The sequence below is a fragment of the Phocoena phocoena genome, chromosome 3, assembly GCF_963924675.1.
Source record: "Phocoena phocoena chromosome 3, mPhoPho1.1, whole genome shotgun sequence".
NCBI classification, from domain to species: Eukaryota; Metazoa; Chordata; class Mammalia; order Artiodactyla; family Phocoenidae; genus Phocoena; species Phocoena phocoena.
The window spans coordinates 4,892,683-4,901,337 of NC_089221.1; positions in this window are offsets into that span (position 1 = coordinate 4,892,683).

An 8,655-nucleotide genomic window follows, 5' to 3' on the forward strand; every position below is an offset into this window, starting at 1 on the left:
TAAGCCTCCCAGTCCTTCAAGCTTCTCCATACCTGCCACACATGCCCTGCTAGCTCCTTCTATTTTGCATTAAATTGTTATTTTCCATCTTATGTAACATGTGCTTGTAATCACTTGCTCACGCTTTAGTGTCTATCCCTCTTGGTAATTCTCCTCCCACATTGCAGCACTTTAGGGGTGAGTTGTCAAGAAACAAGTGAAAGAAGTCATCATTAGGAAGGGAAGTCCAGAAAAAAGAGATTTTTTTGCACATTTTTGGTACAAACTTGTTGACAGGAAGCCTTTAAATCATAGAAGAAGTGCTGGTTCTTGTGGGACAGAGAATTGATGAGACTCAGCACTAATAAGCCAAGAAAACTAGAGCCTCCATTCTCACACACTTGGCATCTTAGCTCTTTAAGAAAAATCAAGGAGGAAAATGCAGCAGAGAGCACAGAACCATGTAGTCCAGACACAGGGAGCCAGAGGTACCCATGCTTCCTTTCTGGCTGTTTAAATATCCTGTCTAGACACATTAGGCTCTGATCTCATTTTTGCTTTTCTGCAGTGTTGCAAGCTGTGGCTCTTGCTGAGAAGCTGTCTGGCATTGTCTCCTTCCTGAATAGAGGTTGAACAAGACACATAGAAACTAATATAAAACAGTGGGCCCTGTCACAAGAGACATCGCTTTGTGGAAAATTCTGGGGACTGGTGTATAGGGATTTGAATGGGGGTGGAGGACAATTAAATAGAAGAGAACAAAGAGGATGTTGGACTACACCTCCCTCTCTCCTTTGCCTTTGTTGATTCACAGCAGTAAGCAGGTCTCTGTGGGTGGGGGGAGAACAGGGGTCTGTCCTGGCTTCTGACACTTCCAGGCTCAGCTCTCCTGTACCATCCTGGCTCCCTTCTGCTGTTCTGTCACCTCCTTTCATCAAGTGAGTTTCAGTTGCTTCAAATTGAAGTGCTGAGTTTAGATATGCAAAAAACATCATGCTGATTGATATACCATGCTCTGCATGCCAACTGAAGCTGCCTGCTGTCCACAAGCTGACTAACCAGACATCCCTGAGGTCTGGGGCTCACCCTGAAAGTCAGAGCTGAAAACTTTGCTTCCCTGAACCCATCACCCCAGCCCCTTGAAACCAAAACTTTGAAGGGAAGTTTTCATTTGAAAACTGTTTCAGAATTAGAACTTGTATAAATCTATAACCTGTCATTTTTTCCCCTTTATTTAAAAATTTAATCCAGGGGGAGGAGTCAAGATGGCATAGTAGGAGAATGCAGAATTTGTGTCTCTGCACAACTAGGGCACCTACCAGACACCGGTGGGGGACCACAGACACCTAGGAGATGGGAGGACCTCCCAGCGACTGGTTGTTTCAATTATATTTTTCCTAATATATTTTTATCATTGTAATATTATTTTGATTTTTATTCTTTGATATTATACTGTTCCTTTTTATCTTTCTTTTATTTTTTATTATTATTTCTTTTTTACCAAACCATGAAGCTTGCAGGATCCTGGTTCCCAGGCCAGAAGTCAGGCCCAAGCTCCTGTGGTGGGAGTTCCAAGTGCAAACTGCTACAATAACAGAGAACCACAGACCCCAGGGAATATTAATCAGAGTGGGGCCTCCTAAAGTTCCTCATCTCAGCACCAAGACCTGGCTCTATCCAACTGCCAGCAAACTCCAGTGCTGGAGGCCTCAGGCCAAACAACCAGTAAGACAGAAATACAGCACCACCCATCAAAAAGAAACAACCAAAGAAGAAACAAACAAACAGCAACAAAAAAAATGTTACAGATGAAGGAGCAAGGTGAAAACCTACAAGACCAAATAAATAAGGATGACATAGGCAACTTACCTGAAAAAGAATTCAGAGTAATGATAGTAAAGATGATCCAAAATCTCAGAAAAACAATGGAGAAAATACAAGAAACATTTAACAAGGATCTAGACTAACTAAAGAGCAAACAAACAGTGATGAACAACACAATAAATGAAATAAAAATACTCTAGAAGGAATCAATAGCAGAATAACTGAGGTAGAAGAATGGATAAGTGAGCTGGAAGATAAAATAGTGGAAATAACTACTGCAGAGCAGAATAAAGATATAAGAATGAAAAGAAATGAGGACAGTCTCAGAGACCTCTGGGACAAAATTAGACACACCAACATTCGAATTATAACGGTCCGAGAAGAGGAAGAGAAAAAGAAAGGGTCTGAGAAAATATTTGAAGAGATTATAGTCAAAAACTTCCCTAACATGGGAAAGGAAATAGTCAATCAAGTCCAGGAAGCACAGAAAGTACCATACAGGATAAACCCAAAGAGAAACACACTGAGACACATATTAATCAAACTATCAAAAATTAAATACAAAGAAAAATTAAAAGCAGCAAGGGAAAAACAACAAAATACATACAAGGGAATCCCCATAAGGTTAATAGCTGATCTTTCAGCAGAAACTCTGCAAGCCAGAAGGGAGTCACAGGACATATTTAAAGTGATGAGGGCTTTCCTGCTGGCGCAGTGGTTGAGAGTCCGCCTGCTGTTGCAGGGGACACTGGTTTGTGCTCTGGTCCAGGAGGATCCCACATGCTGTGGAGTGGCTTGGCCTGTGAGCCATGGCCGTTGAGCCTGCACGTCCGGAGCCTGTGCTCTGCAACGGGAGAGGCCACAACAGTGAGAGGTCCACATACTGCAAAATAAATAAATAAAAATAAAGTGATGAAAGGGAAAAATCTACAACCAAGATTACTCTACCCAGCAAGGATCTCATTCAGATTCGACAGAGAAATTAAAACTTTTACAGACAAGCAAAAGCTAAGAGAATTCAGCATCACCAAACCAGCTTTATGACAAATGCTAAAGGAACTTCTCTAGGCAGGAAACACAAGAGAGGAAAAGACCTACAAAAACAAACCCAAACAATTAAGAAAATGGTAATAGGAACATACATATCTATAATTATCTTAAAAGTAAATGGATTAAATGTTCCAACCAAAAGATGTAGACTGGCTGAATGCATACAAAAATGAAACCTGTACCTATGCTGTCTACAAAAGACCAACTACAGGCCTAGAGTCATCTACAGATTGAAAGTGAGGGGATGGAAAAAGATATTCCATACAAAGGGAAATCAAAAGAAAGCTGGAGTAGCAATTCTCATATCAGACAAAATAGACTTTAAAGTAAAGACTATTACAAGAGACAAAGAAGGGCACTATATAATGATCAAGGGATGAATCCAAGATGAAGATATAACAATTATAAATATTTATTCACCCAACAAAGGAGCACCTCAACACATAAGGAAAATGCTAACAGCCATAAAATGGGAAATTGACAGTAATGCAATCATAGTAGGGGATGTTAATACCCCACTTTCACCAATGGACAGAACATCCAAAATGAAAATAAATAAGGAAACACAAGCTTTAAATGATACATTAAACAACATGGACTTAATTGATATTTATAGGACATTCGTTCCAAAAATAACAGAATATACTTTTTTCCCAAGTGCTCATGGAACATTCTCCAGGATAGACTATAGCTTGGGTCACAAATCAAGCCTTCATAAATTTCAGAAAACTGAAATTGTATCAAGTATCTTTTCTGACCACAATGCTATGAGACTAGATATCAATTACAGGAAAAAAAACTGCAAAATATACAAATACATGGAGGCTAAACAATAAGCTACTAAATAACCAAGAGATCACTGAAGAAATCAAAGAGGAAATCAAAAATCACCTAGAAGCAAAAGGCAATGAAAACATGGCAACCCAAAACCTATAGGAAGCAGAAAAAGCATTTCTAAGATGGAAGTGTTTAGTAATACAATCCTACCTCAAGAAACAAGAAACATCTCAAATACACAACCTAAACTTACACCTAAAACAATTAGAGAAAGAAGAACAAAAACACCCCAAAGTTAGCAGAAGGAAAGAAATCATAAAGATCAGAGCAGAAATAACTGAAAAAGAAATGAAGGAAACAATAGCAAAGATTATTAAAACTAAAAGGTGGTTCCTGGAGAAGATTAAAAAATTGTCAAACCATTAGCCAGACTCATCAAGAAAAGAAGGGAGAAAACTGAAATCAACAGAATTATAAATATAAAAGGAGAAGTAACAACTAACCCTGAAGATATTCAAAGGATCATGTGACATTAGTACAAGCAACTATATGCCAATAAAATGGACAACCTGGAAGAAATGGCCACATGCTTAGAAAAGCACAACCTTCTGAGACTGAACCAGGAAGAAATAGAAAATATACACAGACCAATCACAAGTAATGAAATTGAAACTGTGATTAAAAATCTTCCAACAGGGGCTTCCCTGGTGGCGCAGTGGTTGAGAGTCTGCCTGCCGATGTAGGGGACACGGGTTCGTGCCCCAGTCTGGGAGGATCCCACATGCCGTGGAGAGGCTGAGCCTATGAGCCATGGCCGCTAAGCCTGCACGTCCAGAGCCTGTGCTCTGCAATGGGAGAGGCCACAACAGTGAGAGGCCTGCATACCGCAAAAAAAAAAAAAAAAAAAAAAAAAAAAATCTTCCAACAAACAAAAGCCTAGGACCAGACAGCCTCACAGGTGAATTCTATCAAACATTTAGAGAAGAGCTATCACCTATCCTTCTCAAACTTTCCCAAAATACAGCAGAGGGAAGAACACTCCCAAACATATTCTACAAGGCCACCATCACCCTGATACCAAAACCAGACAAAGATGTCACAGAAAAAGAAAACTACAGGCCAATATCACTGATGAACGTAGATGCAAAAATCCTCAACAAAATAATAGCAAACAGAATCCAGTAGCACATTAAAAGGATCAAACACCATGATCAAGTGAGGTTTATCCCATGGATGCAAGCATTCTTCAATATACGCAAATAAATCAATGTGATACACCACAACATATTAACAAATTGAAGGATATGAACCATATGATAATCTCAATAGATGCAGAAAAAGCTTTAGATAAAATTCACCAAACGTTTATGATAAAAACCCTCCAGAAAGCAGGCATAGAGGGAACTTTCCTCAACGTAATAAAGGCTGTATATGACAAACCCACAGCCAACATCAGTCTCAGTGGTAAAAAACTAAAACCATTTCCTCTAAGATCAGGGGCAAGACAAGGTTGCCCACTCTCACCACTATTGTTTAACATAGTTTTGGAAGTTTTAGCCACAGCAGTCAGTGAGGAAAGAGAAATAAAAGGAATCCAAATTTGAAAAGAAGAAGTAAAGCTGTCACTGTTTGCAGATGACATGATAATATACATAGAGATTCCTAAAGATGCCACCAGAAAACTACTAGAGCTAATCAATGAATTTGGTAGAGTAGCAGGATACAAAATTAATGCACAGAAATCTCTTGTATTCCTATACACTAATGATGAAAAATCTGAAAGAGAAATTAAGTAAACACTCTCATTTACCACTGCAACAAAAGGAATAAAATACCTAGGAATAAACCTACCTAAGGAGACCAAAACCTGTATGCAGAAAACTATAAGACACTGTTGAAAGAAACTAAAGATGATATAAACAGATGGAGAGAAATATACCATATTCTTGGATTGGAAGAATCAACATTGTGAAAATGACTATACTACCCAAAGCAATCTACAGATTCAATGCAATTCCTATCAAACTACCAAGGGCATTTTTCACAGAACTAGAACAAAAAATTTCACAATTTGTATGGAAACATGAAAGACCCTGAATAGCCAAAGCAATCTTGAGAAAGAAAAATGGAGCTGGAGGAATCAGTCTCCCTGACTTTAGACTATACTACAAAGCTACAGTAATCAAGAGAGTGTGGTACTGGCACAAAAACCAAAATATAGATCAATGGAACAGGATAGAAAGCCCAGAGATAAACCCCCACACATATGATCACCTTATCTTCAATAAAGGAGGCAAGAATATACAATGGAGAAAAGACACCCTCTTCAGTAAGTGGTGCTGGGAAAACTGAACAGCTACATATAAAAGAATGAAATTAGAACACTTCCTAACACCATATACAAAAATGAACTCAAAATGGATTCAAGACCTAATTGTAAGGCCAGACACTATCAAACTCTTAGAGGAAAACATAGGCAGAACATTCTATGACATAAATCACAGCAAGATCCTTTTTGACCCACCTCCTAGAGAAATGGAAATAAAAACAAAAATAAAGAAATGGGACGTAATGAAACTTAAAAGCTTTTGCACAGCAAAGGAAACCATAAGCAAGATGAAAAGACAACACTCAGAATGGGAGAAAATATTTGCAAATGAAGCAACTGTCAAAAGATTAATCTCCAAAATATACAAGCAGCTCATGCAGCTCAATATCAAAAAAAAAAAAAAACCCAATCCAAAAATGGGCAGAAGACTTAAATAGACATTTCTCCAAAGAAGATATCCAGATTGCCAACAAACACATGAAAGCATGCTTAACATCACTAATCATTAGAGAAATGCATATCAAAACTACAATGAGGTATCACCTCGCACTGGTTAGAATGGCCATCATCAAAACTCTACAAGTAATAAATGCTGGAGAGGGTGTGGAGAAAAGGGAACCCTCTTGCACTATTGGTGGGAATGTAAATTGATACAGCCATTATGAAGAACAGTATGGGCGTTCTTTAAAATACTAAAAATAGAACTACCATGTGACCCAGCAATCCCACTACTGGGCATATACCCTGAGAAAACCATAATTCAAAAGGAGTCATGTACCCCAATGTTCATTGTAGCACTATTTACAATAGCCAGGACATGGAAGCAACCTAAGTGTCTATCAACAGATGAATGGATAAAGAAAATGTGACACATATATACAGTGGAATATTACTCAACCATAGAAAGAAATGAAATTGAGTTATTTATAGTGAGGTGGGTGAACCTAGAGACTGTCATACAGAGTGAAGTAATTCAGAAAGAGAAGAACAAATACCATATGCTAACACATATATATGGAGTCTAAAAAAAAAAAAAAAAGGCTCTAATGAACCTAGGGACAGAACAGGAATAAAGACATGGATATAGAGAATGGACTTGAGGACACGGGGAGGGGGAAGGGTAAGCTGGGATGAAATGAGAGAGTGGCATGGACATATATACACTACCGAATGGAAAATAGATAGCTAGTGGGAAGCAGCCACATAACACAGGGAGATCAGCTCAGTGCTTTGTGAGCACCTAGAGGGGTGGGATAGGGAGGGTGGGAGGGATAAGCAAGAGGAAGGGGATTTGGAGATATACATATGCATATAGCTGATTCACTTTGTTATACAGCAGAAACTAACACAACATTTTAAAGCAATTATACTCCAATAAAGATGTTTTTAAAAAATATTTAACCCAGTAGCACATTAAAGCTTAGCTGCAAAGGTTTAAAAAAGCCTCACATTTATGTACCCATCTGCATCCTAAAAGCATAGGTGATTTTGACTTAACAGTTTTCTAATTGTTTGCCAGAGTATCAGGAGCTGAGTTTGGGGGAAGAGAAGGAAAAATGCACATAAAAATTTATACAGCTCATATCCTTATAATGTCCTTCTAGAGAAAACCAACCATGGGTGGACAGAGGTGTGATGCCAGAGCCCTCCATTGCCCCCAACTTATATGTGAGCAGTAGCTAAGTCTCCATACCTGTTACCTGACATGACATTTCTCTTAGGAATGTGCTTTGCCTGGAGATGGTCTCAGCCCCCAGACTCATCCTCACAGCCATTGTGACCTTGGCAACAAGCTGACCTATGAGCTGCAGTGTTACTACAATGACTATGCACCCAGGGTGCCCTCACAAGACCACCTCCATATGAAAATGACTGGGGATACCGGTACATTGGGATTTCACTTTCAGGTGTAATTGACATGCAGTAACATAAAAGTCATCCCAGAAGAACTAAAATTGCAAATATAATCTAGCTTGGAGTTTCCACATGTAGTTTGGAAAAAAGCCATTTTTTTTCTTTTTTCTTTTCTTAATCCCGGGGACTAAGAAACAAACATTTGCAAAAAGAATGCAAATTCCATGTGTAAGGAAGTACATGTCATAATATCACTCTGGACTGTCTGTAGATTTACTCACCTCAGTGGACTCTTTCCTTTTCATTAGGGTTTGAGATAAAATCTCCTGTCCCTCCTGCCAGCTAGCTGCCTTAGGCCATCAGTATTTCTGCGCTGATCCCATTTCCAGAGCAGCATTCCTGAGAGAAGGAAATCAAGAGAAATGGCCTTCCTGTCATCTGCAGTGTGAATTCCAAAACCAAGGCCAGAACCCCTAACAATGAGTTGAAAGCTCTGAGGATTCCCATTTCTGACTCTTGGGTGGCAGAAAAGTGCTATTAATTTTTATAGATGAGATGATGCTACCATGGTGCACTGCTATCCAAATAGTAGTCATAGAAGGTGCCTGGATACAGCTCTGAACAGTGATCATCCAAGATGGATGCTGTTTGGGCTTTGGGTGGAAAGCCCTTTAAGACAGATTACTCACTGGAGGGCCTGGATTCAGTTGTGAGAATGCTGAGTGTTTGGAGACCTGTCAATCATCCCATGCAGCACCATTTCCTGGCTGGTGCTAGTGCTGAACACCCTGTGGTGGTGAGTCTGCAAAGACAGCAGGTGGCCCTGCAGGAACTGGGGACCC